The sequence below is a fragment of the Gasterosteus aculeatus genome, chromosome 1 (assembly GCF_964276395.1).
Source record: "Gasterosteus aculeatus chromosome 1, fGasAcu3.hap1.1, whole genome shotgun sequence".
In the NCBI taxonomy this organism is placed as follows: Eukaryota; Metazoa; Chordata; class Actinopteri; order Perciformes; family Gasterosteidae; genus Gasterosteus; species Gasterosteus aculeatus.
In genome coordinates this window covers 23,348,936-23,367,157 of record NC_135688.1, presented here as the reverse complement: position 1 = coordinate 23,367,157, position 18,222 = coordinate 23,348,936, and the positions used below count along the sequence as shown (strand labels likewise).

The window sequence follows — 18,222 nt, the reverse complement described above, 5'->3', positions numbered from 1 at the left end:
CGGATTGGATGAAAATCACGGATGGCTGATCAAAACACGGGAAAGCACACTGGGGTAAATCTAAGCTAAGCTCATGGACTTTAGGAGACAAACTGGCACAGAAACTAATAGACACAGACGAAATACACAGGGGAACGAGATAGAGGTGGAAACCGGGGCTTGCGATCACACAGGAGGGTGGCACAGAGGAAGTGAGGTGTCTGAAACGAGAGATACGGTGAATGACAGAAAACACAACAAAAACAGACCGTGACCACAAAAATATCATCTGCAAAATTCCCGCTTATTTACACACTGCCAACCCTCGCAGCCTCTTTTAAATAAACACTTAAAGTATAAATCCCCGGCTACCACAGCCACATCCTTAAGATACACCGACGATATTGATAAGTGAGTGACCTTTCTCCTGCCGCTCAGGTGCCTCCACACACCGATAGCAGACCGGATGAGACTTCCACGATGAAGGAACTAGGATTTGTTTGCGGGTTAAAGTGCGACCCGAGAAGCTGCATGTCATCACAGCCGGGAAAAGGTTGGTCGCCATGGAAACCAATAGATGCCTTGCTTATTCAGCTTTGACATGACATGCTCTCTGTGTAAATGTCCCCCTGATAGAACGGGTGCTGTTTCACAGGCCGTTCTTTTTCTTAAGCTCGGCCTTTTAAAGGTAGTAGCATTTCAAAATGTGCAGCGATACGATTATCTCTACACACACCACATATTCAGGTTGTTGCCCTTATTCCACACCTTTTCGGCTCCCAAGCTACTTTTCAATGGAAGTTTTGGCGATCTAACCCAGTCTGTGGAGTTCTTTAAGTGATTATCAGTAGTCCAGTCTCCCTTTTGGGGGCAGTACTAATCAGTATACCGCATCACATTTCCTGTTACTACCACCCAAAGAGTGAACAGAGAGTTCACTGACCTGATGTTCCCTCTCTGTGGATCGCTCCCTACGCAACTCTTGCAGACATAATGTATAACCTGTGTGGGCCTCTTCATGCAAGAATAAATAATCCAAAAGTTAAATTTGGTTTATTGATGTTCTTCGGTTCAGCTTAAAGAGACTCAACAGCAGGGTCAAAGTAATCAACAAGTTCTCCCATGTTCAGAGAGCAAATTCAGAGAAATATGATCAGAAACCCCCCTGTGAGCCCTCCAGAGAGCTGGTCTGTTTCTGTTTGTATGATAGCTGTGGTGCTGTATCAGAACAGTTATTCAGCATGCATCTACATACATCGGTATGATAATTAAGGTCTATGCTGTGTGTATGAGTGGGCTGGTAACAACAGGTCTTGTGCATCGTTCAAAGTTTCTCATGTCAGTCAGAGTGCTTTTCCTGTCCCGTTTCTAAGATGCCTTAAACTAGCACATCCTCTGAATCCACTTTCAGTTCAGCCCGGCCGTTTCTTTTTCAATAACAGGAAAGTATCTACTTGAATGAGTAGTGTTTCTTATTAATAGCTTCCCACTCACATTACTTGCAGTCTACATAGGTTTCAACTTCTTTAATGACATATGCGCAACAATTGCACCAAGGCACTCGCTGCCAATGAAGATCTGGCATCTGAGGCTCCTCCTATAAACATTCAATAGGCAGTGATTACAAATAGTGAAAGTATTCAGAAATACATTAATTTGGTCATGCAGCAATACGTTCTGATTGAGTGATCAAAGGTGGGTGCTTCTGGGCTTTCGGCGTTTTGGACGGAGGGGACAAGGGGAGACGTCTCACAGTTGAGATGCCATCCCGTCCAGGTGCCGTGTGTGGGTTAATGTTTTAGAATAGATTTGCACATGTTCTTGGAATCTCAAACCACCCGTAGAGCGCGTTGAGATAGTCTGTCCATCCTCTTGTAGTCCGTCAGAGATCTTAGCTCTCGGTAGGACTTCAATCGTTTGCTGAATGAAGATGAAGTGTGTGTGTGTAGCTTTTAAATGTTGTACCGAAGCTCCTAACTCAACTCTCAAGATGTTTCTTTTCCTCCTTCCGTGTGTTCCCTCCCTCTCTGACTGAAGGAACATATAATGAAGAAAGAAACTAGCATGGTACGATAGGAATGGTGTTACCTGAAGCCCCAGCAGAGGGTCGGGACACCATTAGCTAACACGGCCTTCTAGCTGGAGTAACATGGAGTACCTCCTTAGCCGTGTCACACCCTCCTGGTGCTTCTCACTCTGAGGGACTCTTGAAAACTCGAGCACATAAATGGAAAGGTAGTGTACATCTAATTAGTCAATTTAGTCATCAAGTGGCCTTCTGCGCCGCTATGGTTGTTGAAAGTTAATCATCATCTGTGGCAGCAGAATGTTGTGGACAGTCTACTCCCCATATCCCGGCGTAACATACCTGTGAAAAACAAATATTACTTGATTAGTCAACCAAAACTGAATTACAACTCCTCGCTTTATCAACAGGAAACCTCAAAAGTACATTTGTAAAACAATTAACCCAATGTGCATTAGATATCTACGTATCTTTAATGTAATCTGTAATCTATTTTACATCTATGTGTCTTACATCTACAGTAGGTGTCTATATATAAGACGTTATACAACAAAAAATATTATATACACGTAATACTAGTGGTTTTGCATTACTTTTTGGACTTATTTAGCAAACTAGTTATTAAGTCAATGCTATAGATTGCTGTTTCCGATGGGACACGTCACTTCCTCACTGACACTTTGTCAAATATTGATGTTTTCTCTGTTTTGGCTTTTTTTCTTCAAACCTTGTAATCATACGGGCTTATTTCTCTCTAAAAATGATAACGCTAATCTCTCTGGATTTTAACCTACTTATTACTATGAATGGGTCTTCTCAACACTCATACTGATTCTACTAGAAAAACCCATTTACCTGAGAGAATCATTTCATTATTCTTATGCAAATTGTTTTTAGAGCAACAGTTCTAAAATAATTTCAAAATTCATTCACAGCCAATCAATTAATTAAATAACCTGTTGTTTCCGATCAAACGCTATACATCATATGTAATGCAACCTGCTGCTCCACAAACGGTATACCCCCCCCCCCCCCTACTACCTGGAGGCTTCCCACCAAAAAAAATTAAGTGTCATTAATTGGATTTCTTATTAAATACATTAAAGAGAATCCAATCGACCTGATGGAAGTAAAGTTCTGAGTGTTGGTTCCCAGCCTCGAGTACAGTGGAAGCAAAGCCTCATATGGATGTAAATCTGTCTTTTCCTTCCAAATCCAATCATTTAGATGTTCATCATTGAGCAGCGCTAGAAAGCGATGGCGATCCTTACATCCCAACGGAGCTATAAAGCCCTGCCGTTACAAATGGCTTCTGGATGATATAAAAAGTGAAATCCTTCAAAAAAAAGTGAGCTATAGTGGCTTTTTCCTTCGACTGCGTTTTGATATTTACGGCCTAATTTAACAGGGACATTTGAGGCACTCAATTGATAAATCCCCACGAACTTCTCTCATTGGAAAGGCTTTCTGCTGTAAATAGGTCTGCCCGTGGCATGGCGCACCTGATTTTTTAAAATCTGGAGCCAGCTGCGGTTAGTGCTGTCATTCCTCTTGAGATATGAAACCGAGGGTCGCGGGGGGGTCGACAGAGTGTTCAGCAGAATAACGAATGATGATGCGTAACACTGTCCAGCTCTGTGACAGAGGGAAGGAGGAGACTAGACAGGCAAACGCTAAAGGCGGGGGGGAAGGCTGGGGGAGAGGGGAGAGCGTGGGGGGCAGTATCGGCGGGAGGTAAGCAGCAGAAAGCAGCCGCATGGTAAATAGCACACATCCAATCGTCTGCTCTTCCAGGCCTAATCTCCACTCCAATGGAAAAAAACAGCCGTTGTTTTCAGTCGCCCTGAGACAGGCACAGAACTGGACTCAGTAATGAGAGGATTTTCTGTCAAATCCGCACGTGTCACAACGTCCTTTTTCTGGAAAATGCAAATCAATCAATCCAGCATCTACCACGCTGTCATCATGATGCATTTTGTACAGGCCATACGGGACACAAGCTATACACATTCAGACTGTGCTTCAATGAAGTCTAGTTTTCTCAAAAGAATCTGCACGCCAATTTCTCTTCAACTATCCGATAATACAACTTTAACCAGCCCACACCCAGAGCACGGATCAGACGTTTTTTAGGGGTCCGTCTCGAACTTGGTTACAGCAGCGTACAGTGTGCCTTGACAGCTAGACTCATGAGATGATACCAAAATATTTTATTTTGTAAATAATTTACAGAAAAACAATATTTTGACCTTCGCTACATCATCACGCCCTATTTCCAGTTTACTAGTTCACACCAGCAGGCAACATCTGCTTCTGAAAGTGAAAATAATGTAAACCTCCAGTATCTCGTCTGGCCACCAGGGGGAGACTCTTGTCTAGAACAGTGTTTTTCAACCAGTGTGCCGCGCAATCATTTTTTTACATACTGTCACTTCATTGGTGAAAAAAAAAAAAGAGCCAACTTGTGTGTTTGTGTTGTCTCGCTGTTGGTGGTATGAAGGCTCAATACTCCCCTCTGCCTGTGGGTGGCGGCATGCAGCGTAATTAATGGGCAGATTTGCTGAGGCGACAATTTAAAAAAGTGAGATTTAAGAGATACCTGGGCATAAAGCCTGTACCATTTTGGCATTAGGATGATGTTAAGTTTAATAAAACACAACAAATAGAACACGCGTTTCCCTGATTTCTTAGAGTATATTATGCTCATGCTGAAACTATGTTTGGGATTGATTTTCATATCATTTCCGTTTGTTGGTGTGCCGTGAGATTTTTTCTGTGTCTTAAGTGTGCCTTGACGCAAAAAAAGTTGAAAAACACTGGTCTAGAAGACTACTTCTCTCTTAATGTATCCCTCAGTAAACATTGTAAACATGAGTTTATAATCTCAATCTCTAGTTGCAAGTCTCCTTCAATACAGCATGATGTTCATTTAGTAACATGGTCCATTTAGAGTTAAATAGAACATAAAGCAGGGTATCCTTTAGGGTGGGTCTATATCCTGATGGGCGGGATGGGACTTCCCCAGTCAAAGAAGGTTAATAGTTTATTGGTTGCAGAAAGACAAGCTGGAGAGGGCCAAAATGCTCCAATGGCTTCAGAACCGCAGTCAACCAATGAGTGGCCTTGAAGTGATGGACAAGTTACAAAACCCAATGAGAATGATATTTTCGAAAATGTCCCCATCAGCAAAGCAAATATAGAGTACAATATGTGATTTAATGGGATACTCAGGGGGCAGTGCCTCACTTTGAACGTCGCAGTCATCGCCCTCACGGCTCAGTAATATGGTTTCAATGCAGCTCCCTGAGCTGACCAAAAGTGAAAGAAAAAAGATTAATGAAACACGAAAGTGAGCTAGTTCGTGCCCACACTGATGGGGAGGGAGAGATGCAGAGATAACCAGTTCCTCCTGTGCCATTAATCATACACAGCATTACACCTGGGGCAGGCTTTATAATCCAGATATTCAAATCAGGTACAATTAGGACATGAACTTTTCTATCCCAACATTAAATTGGCCCATTATCACGCCGACAAAGCTCACTGCATTCACCCCTGATCTTCGCCGAGTACACACCGGCACATAGATTCTCAAATGCACTTGTTTATGTGAAAGTGTAAAATGTGAGTAAATGTTAATAGTTTTGGTCACTGTAAATCCTAGTCCTTAGCGGAGTTCACACATCTCACACACACAGGCAAAAAGCAAAGTGTCTGCTAAGTCGCTACATGCTAGCAGCTGAGGTGGCACCGGCGTGGATCTAGTTCTGTTCCTCAGGATAAATCGGAGCCCACTCCGCGCAGCGCTTGGTCGACACCGGTCACACATTTTGCTCTTGACAAAATGAAAATACTTATTACTGAAGCTGATAATCACATCAGGGAAATAATTTCATTTTGGGGATTAATAAAGTAACTATCAGTTTGGGAGTATGTGACCTTCAGTCTGGATTTTGGAGATTAAACAAAGAGAGGTTTATCTTCCAATCAGATTATCGGGTGTTCGATCCCTTTCCATTTATAAGTGTTATGTAAGACACTTAACCCTTAACTCAACTATCCCATCAGGGTTTGAATGTGGATGTGATTTTGCTATACTATCAATATATGTATGCAATGTATTCTCGTACAGTGATTCTTATTATTCATTTTTCATATATTGTCTTACAAAAGCTTAACTCGTGGCAATCTCCGCTCCGCGTGACATGCATACGACCTTTTCAAATAAACTCCCGTCTTCCCAGTAAACTCCGGTTTAAAAAGCATTAAAACTACCTGTTTGGGTAAGTATCCTTGTTTGGATTCAAATAACTACAGGAAGGACCTTACTGACAGAAACCTCAATGCTGGCTGTAGTTATAAGGAAGTGAGAAAAGAGATACACAAATGCAAGTCCCCGCCTTTACCATTTACCATTTTGGCATTGGTCATTTTTAATAGCATATGTACAAGTTTAACAGCTCTTTTTAAAAAATCAACCATAGAAATATGGAAATTATGTCTGTTTCCTCTCGCTTCAGTTCTTCATTCCGTCTCATCCGAGCTGGACTAATGTTACAGGCCTAAATAAATAATCAGTCGAATGAATTGCAGCTGAAGACTTGATATGCTACTTTGTTCTTTATTCGCTTCTCGTTTCAACCTCCCCGGATCTTCTTTTGTTCATATTTTCTGGGTCTTATGAACGTACATTTGCAAACGTTGCGTTATCAGCGCCACGGCCAACCCGCAGAAAGCGCTCGCTGTGATACTTCAGTTTATGTCCTATTTAAAAATGCAGCGACAGCGAAGTCGATGTGGTGGGGAAATGTATGTATTGACCAGTGCGCCGTAGCAAAGCGCTAAGTACGGCGATATTCCCACTGCTCATGCTGTAGCGAGGAGTTTAACAACTGCTGGAATGGAATGTGAACGCCGAGATGCAACGTCACCTTTGATTTCTTCCAGTAACTGCAGTGTTTCATGGCTGCTTAATCTGGAACGCTAACCGGCCTTTTCGTGGGCTTGTTGCTGTGAGCGTGGGGGAGGAGGAGCAATGCGCCTGTAGACCAGCAGAGGACTAAGTCAGCCTTTCTTTCTGCCTAAATGTAACGTCACGGCATATCGGGGGCATTTCCTCCCATGCCTCATTCAAGTGTTAGAGGATGTGAAATATGAAGTTATTAGATGCTTACCGTGTGGGTTTATCACACTTTTGTTAATCATTACATTTTTTTAAGCGCATACCGCTGTTTCGCTAGTGATATGCTTCCATTTAGCGCAGTTTACACTGGTACATTTAAGTCCATATGGCCCTGATTGACATCCAGTTTACGCACCTACTTTGCAGGTGTGTAACTTGTGTCCTTAGTCCTGGAGCATTCTGCCTGCCAAACCTAAACTTGAGACCCGTATTACTCTCAAATTATTTGAATCTTAAAATGAAGGAAGTGATCATGGCTAACTGTTGTTAGCTTCATACGGTTGTGCTACACAAGCTAGTTTGTCTCAACCATTTTACTGTTTTTACAAACCATTCTCAAATCACACAGTCTGGAAAAGCAGTGAATTAAGGAGAGCTTTTGCTGAGAAATGAGGGCGAGTGACTAAATATTTCTCAAACAGGAGGAGTGCGGAGCAATCAGTGAATTCCCCTTTGGCCATGGGAGCTTCTGATGTGAAGATAATGATGCTGCAACAACACGGCAACTATGATTTAGGACCTGCCCCCCCCTCACCGGTACTCGTATTGTGTTTCCTACCTAATCAGCTCTACTAGGATTCACAAAATAAAGAGTCAAAACTCTGTTCCAATATGAGCGGGATAAAACTCACAACTTCTCCAGCCATGTCGTTATCACTTCTTCATTTGTTTCCCGTGAGCTGCTTGACTGGGCCAGATAGCCGCTCCCTCCTGGTCAGGGGAATGCTGAAAACCTGTCCCGAGATGTTTCAGGCTGAGCTTTGTGCTCTGTGCTTTTTATTATTTTTTTTAATCTTCTGACTAAAATATTCAAGATGGTAAGCTTGGGGAATAAACTGACAAAATATTATAGGTTAGTGCAGCGCTGGCAGTCGATTTGCCAACGCTCGGCGGCCCTCTGATTCCTCCTATCTGGTTCACCATACGACTTCCTTAACTTGTGTGTAGACGCAGAGCTCGGTCCCTCTGCCCTGTTTAGTATTTTCCTGGCTGGATACTTAATCATCACAGACTAAATGTGTGGGTTAAGCCTGCAACAGGGTCCTCCAAGCAAAGCAAAGGAAGGCCGGCGCTGGCTGCAAGATTTGCAGACCCTTGTTTTGGCTCAATGGTGATTTTCTTTTTTGATTAAGTCCTTGGGCTGTCAAAAGGCTTTTCTTTGAGCCAATTGCAATCTCTTGCCGCTTATGCGGCAGTAACTTATCAGGTAATGAAAACGCGCTCAGTAATGGCTGCCTCCTGTTGGCCAGGGAACGTGGCGATTTGTCATTCTTTCCTGCCGTTTTCACAAAGGGTCTTTTCAAACTGAAAGTTTAAATCCCTACATGATTATTATGAAAGACTATACGACTTCCTTCCACACTATGGAAGTTCAAATAAGTATGAATTGTAGGTGGGCTTCATTGATTCTTGCAAGGTTGCTAAGTCTGTGGAACATGGCATGGACTTTTTCCACAACCTGTACTCACCTACTACAGCACAGTACTGAGTGGATGCATAAAGTGATACATATGAAAGTTACTTAAAAATACCTCACCTGAAACATGTGCTAGTGACTGAGGCAATATGGCTTCCACGACACAAATTTGCCAAATTATTACAGGTCTTATTTCATATGTATAAGCAAGATTTCAAGAGCACACACACACTGTGACAGCATTACGCTTCTTGTTCAGATACACTGAATCCAAATGATGGCCGCTAACTCTCTCTGTGACCAGTACCGCCAGTGTTTCTGTTGAATTCCAATCTCTGAAAAGCTGGACTACTGGGCATCATTAGGAAGATTGGTTGACATTGTTCATAGTGTGCTTATCCCACTTGTTTGTTGTGAGGAATTGGGGTCCAGGGGAACGCCAGAAGCAGCGACTAAGTCGGTTTGATTGCTTCTGACGTGCTGCTCCTGCCCCGGCCTGTGGGTGGGGTCTTGACCCTCCAAGAGGCTACGTCATTCCTCAAGTCTTCAGTGTGGTAATAATATGCTCAGTATGCCATAATGGGCTTGTGTAGCATTTCCCTCCCAACATGTAACTGTGTTAACACGAACGGGCAGAACTGGACCTCAGCAGGGAAAGGCCACAGAACATTTAGGCCGCGTGTATGACCTTTAACCTATTATGCTAACACATACATAACATGCACACTTATTAGTGGTGTAACAGATCCTAAAACTCCCATTTGGGACAGTATCGGGCTTCACAGATTGCGTTTTGAATAGGCACAAAAGAAAAAAGGGAGCAAATGTCACTTTGAGAAATTCCTCAATCTCGCTTTGTTCAACCTCTCCAAAGTTAGTGTAAACAATTCAAGTTCTGAATGATTATACTTTGTTATGCTCCTTCAGAGTTTTTGTTCTTAATTAAAACACAAAACTTAATTTGCAATTCAGATTTTCATAGTGATACTGCGAACGTTAACTGACTCTCCTTTTGTGGATTCCAACACTGATTGAATTCACAATGTAACACGGATCTATGAACAAAAAGCAACAGTTATCGCATATTTAACTGAATATACACGATCATCAAAACTTCATCCCACTGTGCTGGTTAAACTGTGTAAGGAATCCGTGGCTCACATGCTCAGTGACGTACAATTCCCTCGTATCTTGTACGTCACATGTGTTCTTAACTCCACCAGTAATAACAGCCATGTATCATCTTCTGTATGTCTCCCTGTCATGGCTCAATAAAAGCAGCATAAGTCATTGTACAGCCAGTGAGCACGTCAGGAACAACAGACTTCAGAGCTGATGCATTCTGAAAGGGTGTGCAATATCCGTCTTTATTTGTGCAGATTACACACGTCTCAACTTGTTTAGATAATGCGAAAAGCAGTAAGAAGGGACAACTGCCACGTACATTTTATCCTGCGTTGTCTCCTATACTTACTAGTAACGTCAGTGCACACATACATAAGTGTGTTCTGTGTTCCTTTTTTAAACCAGATTGATTGTCAATGATCTGGCAGATCCGTACGAAAGGAGACATTAAACCACCTGTTGACCTTTTAAATGCAACTGAATATTTGTTTGGCTATGAATATATTCTGAAAGGGTTTCCATAGCCAATGCACTGTAGTCACATCAATATACAGTACCAGTCAAAAGTTTGGACACATTTTCGCTTTAAATTCAATGAGAAAGCGCATCCAAACTTTTGAGTGGTATTATTTGTTACAGTTTCAAAGATAAAATCAAAAAGTAGCAACCATGTGTAACGTATTACGGTAGTGTTACCTGGGTTCAATTGTCTAACATTGACAATGAGTTGATCTGGCTAATCGGGGTCCCCCTTTTGCAGCAAAGTCCTCTGACTTTAAGCATCCAACACGGGCAGCAACACGTTCAACCCCCTCTCCGGTTTTCTGTAAGTGGAGACTCCAAAACCATAATGCATCGGAATCCCAGTCCACTTAGAGCAGGGGTATTCAACTAAGATGTGAGGAGGTCCAGTTAGAGAACATTTATAGAATCAAAAGTCCGCAAGATCATAATGTGACTACTACTTAGTGTGATTAAATAAAGTAGAGTTGTACTAACATTTGCATTTAATCAATACACGACTAAGAAATCAAATGAATTCACTACGATCTAGATCTAGTTTTTCTGCCAGGATTTTAAACCTCTTCACGTGGAGGAGCTCACTGTGCCTCATGATGGCATTTCAACGGGTTCTAAGCATATGACACGCTGGTTTAGTGCTGCAGTATGAACTGAAGAGTCCGTCCATTAGGGATTGAATGCTCTACTTCCGCTGTCCACTTTGCTTTTTTGAGAGCGCCATTTGTTCCTCATTTTTCTCACCCGTCTCTTTCTCTCACTTTCTCCGTCTCACTCCGTCTTTTTCTCAAATTTCGCTATCTTTGTCTTTATTACTACAATCTTTATATTTGTAATTTGCCGCTACCCCTCTCGTATATTATTGAGACGATATCATCATCCTACCTGGAATACAAAGACTTTATTGGTTGAGTGGTATCACGTGGGATGGTTTAACTCGAATGCAATTGGTCTGTGCTTTAAGCCACTGCCGTAAAGACGACCAAAGCTGCGCCGGTCAGAATGTGCTCTGTCACGTTTAAATCACGTTTACGTCTTTTTTTAGCTTTTAGTCCAGATGGGACGGCTTTTGGGTCCGGCAGTTATTGACCTCTGACCTAGATGGTCAGCGAACCTCAAGGCAGCAAACCAGATATGGAACTAACTGACTCACAGAAGGAAAACCGACCAGCCGCTGCCAAAAAGCCAACATTTACCACTAAAAAATAATCCAGCTCACAGCAAAAATATTCCTTCTCTCCATCTCTTATCACGGCATCTTTGGTATCCGAGCATCACTGTGTACTTGCAAAAATGAGACGTTAGTGATTTCTTTGACACAAAAAAAACTCTTAAATGGTTCCTCTGGTGAACATATTCACCTCGACAGAACTGCTGCAGTACCACATTGTGTTTGTTGGGCATGAAGTTGTCACATTTCCATCTCCTCAAGGAAGTCTCTTTGGCCAATTCCCAATCCCCCCCTTATGGACTCAGACTTTGAGGCACTCCCGCTAACTCCAGGTTTAGTTCTATCCTACTGTCACACTGTTGAGTGTTTGATGTTCTCTGGCAGACATGTTGAGTGCTTTATGAACCCTTTCTGTAATTGGATGCTGCAGCGAATTATCCACAAGTTATTGCAATGTCACATTAAAAATGAGATAACCAGTGAGACATGGAGACAACAGAAACAAACAAAAACATTAAGAATTAAAGATGGAACAAAAACCCCACATGAAATCAGAGGAGACATACTAATTCCTTAATCCAATATTTAGTCATTGATGCTGATTTGACAAGAAACAGAACATTTTATGTTAAATGGTAAATGGACTGTACTTATAGCGCTTTTCTAGTCTTCTGACCACTCAAAGCGCTTTAACACTACATGACATCATTCGCCCATTCACACCCATTCATACACTGATGACAGGAGAACCACACACAGTGACACCTGCCCATCAGTAACTAACATTCATACGCTGTAGTCGCAGCTACAGGAGCAATGTTGGGTTAAGTGTCTTGCCCAAGGACACAACGACATGCGGGTTAGCCAGGACTGGGATCGAACCCACAACCCTCTGATTGGAGGACGACCGTGCTCCCCACTCACCCACAGTTTTAAATGACCTCTTATGAGGACAGAGCCTGAATGACGTTCAATTGGGGGGGGGGGGTGAAAAGTATGAAATATATACCCTCAAATATATCATGAGGATTTACTTGGTGACTTGATAGGTTGTAGCAAAGTGCCGTCCCACTCATTTTTAGACCATTTGAAGCCCTCACAGACTTGGGCACTCAACCGCTCCCCAGGTGACATCAGCAGGACACTGAGATCAGGCCTTAGCGGAAGAAACCATAAGTGAACCAGGGAAGGTCTGACCTGAAATGGTGTCGTATATTGGATTAACGGTACCATTACCTGTCATTTTATCCAAAGCGACTTGCAATAAGTGCATTTCCACCATAGGGATACAAACTCGGAACAAGAAAAAGGAAAGTCAAATAAGCCAATTTACAACTTGCTTTAGATAAGTGTCATAAGTGTCAGAAAATAAGTACAATTTAAGTGCTAGAATTTGTTAGTCTTTTAGTCGAGGTAGAGTCTGAAAAGGTGTGTCTTTAGTTTGCGGCGGAAGGTGTGAAGGCTCTCTGCGGTCCTGATGTCTTCAGAGAGCTCGTTCCACCATTTAGGAGCAACGACAGCAAAGAGTCGTGATCTAGTCGAGTGTTTTGCTCTCACTGAGGCAGGAACAAGCAGTTTTGCAGATGCGGAGAGTGCGGGTTGGGATGTAGGGTTTGACCATGTCCTGGATGTAAGCTGGACCCGATCCATTCACAGCATGGTACGTGAGCACCAATGTTTTGAACTGGATGCGGGCAGCCACCGGTAGCCAGTGAAGGGAGCGGAGGAGTGGAGTAGTGTAGGAGAATTTCGGAAGGTTAAAGACCAGTCGAGCTGCTGCATTCTGGATGAGCTGCAGAGGTCGAATGGTGGTAGCAGGGAGACCTGCCAGGAGCGAGTTGCAGTAGTCCAGGTGGGAGATGACAAGAGCCTGAATCAGTACCTGGGCAGCCTTCCGAGTTAGAAGAGGACGTATTCTCCGGATGTTGTAGAGCGTGTATCTACAGGATCGTATTCTCGCTGTAATTGCTGCTGGGCCAATTAACCAAGAAAATGGAGACGGGTACTGCACTTTAAATTGACATTTTAATTTTAAACTCTACCAGAGGGTGTTGTCGATAAAAGTAAAAGTTATTCGTAACAACTGCAAACTGGATTGATTTTATCACCGGAGTACTGCAAGCCTGAAGGCTTAAAGCCGTCGCACAGCATTGATGGCAGCCAACAAGCCACCCAAAGAACCAGTGCAGCCAAACTTCGGCAGACTTCGTTGTATGTGGTGTGCTGGATGTTGAAAGTGAATTTTTCTCATTGTGTGACTGCTCAACCAGCATCACTGTCCCCTGCAGAGTAAATTCCAGCTTTTTGTGCTAAACCACTTTACCTCCCTCTAATAGGGATCCTTTCTGCTGAACATGTGCTGCATTATGCATTAGGCTCTTTCCCGATAACAGACACATGTTTCATATACTATGTTAACTTGCTGTTGCTCCAAGAGTGCTTGTTATATTGTATCTGATAACATTACTTTAAAATAAAACACACACGTTTTTTTGTTTAATTTATTATTGACTTTTGCACATACTACGATTAATTGCTGTTAATCATAGAAAATCATGCGATTAATCGATTCCATTGTTTTTGTCTAAACAATTTAAACCAAATTTCTGACCTTGGAGAGAATATACCGCTGGAGTCAATCACAGCTGACAGAAGGGCAAGAAAAGTAAGTCACAAATAAGGGACTGTGGGAGGAAGCCGGAGTACCCAGAGAGAATAACAGGCTTGGTGGAAAGATGAAAACTCCACACATAAAGGCTGCAGCACCGGGCGGGATTGAACCCGGGAGCTTCTTGCTCCAAGGTGACCGTGTTAATCACCACACCACACCATACTGCTGTAAAAATCAAATGAGGAAAAGCGTTAGAAAATGAGGAATAAATACAGTGGAACAGAAAGAAAACTGCGGTTCGTTGCACTTGATCCTCTTTTGAGCCACTGACCAGCTTACGTAAAATGCATTTACTCTAGATAACTTCTGTCTATTCCGCTCAAGCCATCCATCCACCGAGCAGTCCACGCATCTGCACATTTTTTCCTCTTTTTCAACGCGGCATGCTGGAAGCAGATTAAAGATTTCACTGGCTTGTTGGGTAATTAGAGTAGTAATTACCCTTTAATTGCTCCCGATCGGGGGGAATTAGCGAGAGCACTTGGTTGTTCACTTGGTGTTTCCCTCCGTCATTGTTCGCCGTCCTCCGGTTTCAGGCTTACTGACGTTATAGAAGTCAATTAGGATTGAAAGGAACTCAAGGAGGCTTCTTTTGTTCTACATGAGTTCTGGGGTTAAGCCGAACAAACGCTTTCTCTGAGACTTTCGCTTTCTGTAGCTGCTTTTCGGCTTCCGACTCATTGTACGGTTGTGTCCTTTATTCACGCTGGAGTACTCTTTCAAAAGCTCCAAGTTAAAGCGGCTTTTTAACCTAATATTGAATTCCCGGTTAGAAAAAGGAAACTAAGAGGTACTTCAAAATCAAGTTAAAAGTCAATATGTGGCATATATTAATCCTGATTTGATATAAAAGTTCAATATTAAATTTAGCATTTCACTAAAATACATATATATAAATACTATATCTACAGCCTGATTGGTTTCATTGTTGAGCAATAGATTACATTACATGTAATTTAGCTGACGCCTTTATCCAAAGCGACTTACAATCGAGGTCGTCTATATCTGAAGTGCGGGATAGTTTTTCATGGCTCCCGTTTATTTACTTAATCTACAAGGTGAAGGTTTAGTTCTTTTGATTACACATTTTATATGAATGTAAGGCCGCTCTAAAGATATACATATATAGTTAAAGCGCAGGCGACATTAAAAATTCGTACTCAACAGTGGTATAAAGTCATTAAACTGGACATTTATTAAATACTTGCAAATAGGAGACAGAATCGACACACATACAAGTCATGCATCAAGGCTACTATGTTTTAGGGAAAGCAGAAAAACGTTGAAGAAAGGTCTTCTTCACTGTGCTGATCACAGAGCAAAATTGACTACGGAAAAACAACGTTTTTCTGCTTTCCCTAAAACATATTGAACTTTTTTAATTGAAGCACAAGTTAAACCAGAAACCGAGGCATGCTATGAGGGGATTAAGTCATGATATATGAATTAATGAAAAGGATTGATTCAAAAGAGCACCTTTGGGTGACGGTCGGCAGGTTGGAGGTTTGACACCACGTCAAACTGTTGTTAGACAATTCAACACTGTGATACGGGGGATGAAGCTGATAATCAGAACAGCATGAAAAAAACGGCTTCTGTCAGTTTTCTGTACATGACAGTTTAGATTTTAGTATAAATTACAAACACATACTAAAGCAATATTAAGGCCTGAAATTATAAAGTTATGTGAAATGGAGTTTCTGCCCTTCAAACGTTTAGTTTATGCATACATTTTTCATCATAGTTATAAATAAAAATCCCGTTTATTTGTAGCAAACATTGCTTCAAAGTTTTCTGCCAGTAGCTAAAAGTAAATATGAATTTGTCTGAGGGATTCTAATTAAAGCACTTCAATTTGTCTGAAGTTTTCTCATGATGGAACATTTGGTCTTCCTAAGAAATAAACGAGCCAATTAAAAGATGTTTTGTTTGCATAGCAATGTTATATCAGGGTACCTTTCATACAAAGCGGGTCTGGAACGTTCTCCATATAAATTAAAATGCGGACGATTCTCACCATAATAACGACTAACAACAAACAGAAGCAGTAAGAATGTGCACCGTCTTAACAAAATCCAACACTCCGACCCTGCTGCATGTGTCTGCATAGTACTAGACCTATCTAGCTAATGCATTGTATTCTCATTAGGACGGTAGGAAGAATAGAACCCATTTTGAGAGTTTCCTAACGTCATCAACTGCCTACTTCTTCCTTCTTTCCTGCCTTCCGCCGAATCTTTCAAATCTTGCAAAAGATTGGTTTCAACCATCTTGACTGTGAGGGAGCTGGGAGGGATGTTTGAGTGAGGCCTCTTTCTTTGTCTGTCTGGGGGATGAGAAGCAGACAAACACACCATTCTTTACGGATAAAAGAAAACCGCTTATCAAACTGCGCTATTAAAACGTGGCCTTCCTTCTCCACGTGTGCCCTCATTGTCTTACTTCCTCCGCTCAGTGCGAATCCTGCAGCGATGGGCGTTGCACTGCGCCCCCTTCTAGTACCACGTTGTTTTCCACGGGCCGTCTCCTTCCTCACGTTGTCCAAGCCATCTGAGAAGAGAATGCCCGAAGATGGTATCTAACGGCCCTCCGCCTAACCTCCTCATTCTGAAACCTCAACTTGTCTCATGTGAATGTATTAAACTCACAAGTTAAAGTGTTGATTTAGTGCATCTTGCATTATACTATGCATAACTATTTGCATTTAAATTATAAAGTAACGATAAAGTAAATATCGTCTTCATTATAATTGAATATTAGGGGGGCAGAAGAACATTTTGTAGAAATAGTAGTAGCAGCATCGAACAACCTCTGTGTTAATATATGGGCAAACACAGATGGCAATATTTATCCAGTAATATAATCTATTTTTTCTCCCAGTACCTGTTCAGCTTCTGTTAAACGTCAATGTAACTGATTACATTCATTTTTAAGTTGTGGTTTACAACAAGTATTTGTATTGCTACTGTGCAAAGGGAATAGTGCTGTTCTACTTGGATGAGGAGGAATCTAACTTGGATGTGGGGAAATTCAAAAGGTTCTAACCACAATCTTGTATTTTTGGTAGTCAGTCATGCAACGGCTCAAACTTCTAACTACCTTTTTGGCCAGATTTGCGGTTTGTATTCTTGTTGGTTCCCTTTTTCTTGGGTAACTATGTTTAAATTATATGGACCCAAGTAGGCGAGGTGAAAGGCTGAACACAATGATTTTGGAGCAAACGGGTCAATTAAATATATTTAACACACTATTGTCAAACGCAGTATTCAATTTGTATTACATAGCTCACTAAGTACGTAGTACGCTGTGTACAGTAAGTGTGGGTTGCGCCCATTAAAAATGTGCCTTGCAAATCTTCTACCAATTTCGCCTAACAATTTATTCAGCTGTTACTAGATAGATTGGATGATTGAATTAAAGCGGAAACAAGACACATTTTGCAATTTATTCAGTAACAATCATTGGAAGAACCATACACAGCCACAGCAGCCTGGCAACTCATCCTCATGCCAGTAACCAGCCCGGTCACACACTGCTGCGGGATGGCGTTCCATTCCTGAAGTCAGCCAACATGGTTGCGTTGGTCACTGTAGCATGAACAGCACACCCAAACCAATCCCACAAGTGTTTAATTGGGTTGAGGTCGGACCTGTTGCCAGGCCATTCCATTCCCTCTGCTTGCAAATTCCAGAGGTAGTCTCTGCTCTATGGGGGCGAGCGTTGTCATCTCGGAGGATAGAGATTGGTCCCAGATTGTGGAGAAATGGGATCGCCGCGGGTTGGAGAATCTCACCTTGATATCCCTTTGCATTGGGATTTCCTCCAATGAAGCCGTGTATTACTTATATATATATATACTGTATATAAATAATACACTGTGCATATGTGGTTCTTGATTTACAAACATTCAGATCTGATCATGAGATCATCTTCAATGCAGTGACTGAAAGTACAAAGAGGGCTAACAGGATCCAGTTGTCGATTCAATAAATATTACACCTGGCAGATGAAAGAAGGCACTCTTCTGAGGAATATGAACTTCACCACATTGAAAATGTTTTTGTTTTTGTTCGCTCTGCAAGGGGGGGAGAGGTGAGGCCTGCAGACCTAAGAAGCTGACAAAATCCTTTGT

The 18,222-nt window shown here is 42.0% G+C and overlaps 1 protein-coding gene across 2 annotated transcripts in view; it reads left to right on the top strand.

The window, feature by feature from the left end:
• The window catches only part of pudp (pseudouridine 5'-phosphatase), a 229,112-nt gene that overhangs the window by 6,433 nt on the left and 204,457 nt on the right, over nucleotides 1-18,222 (top strand). The gene's annotated exons all lie outside the window — the stretch shown is intronic.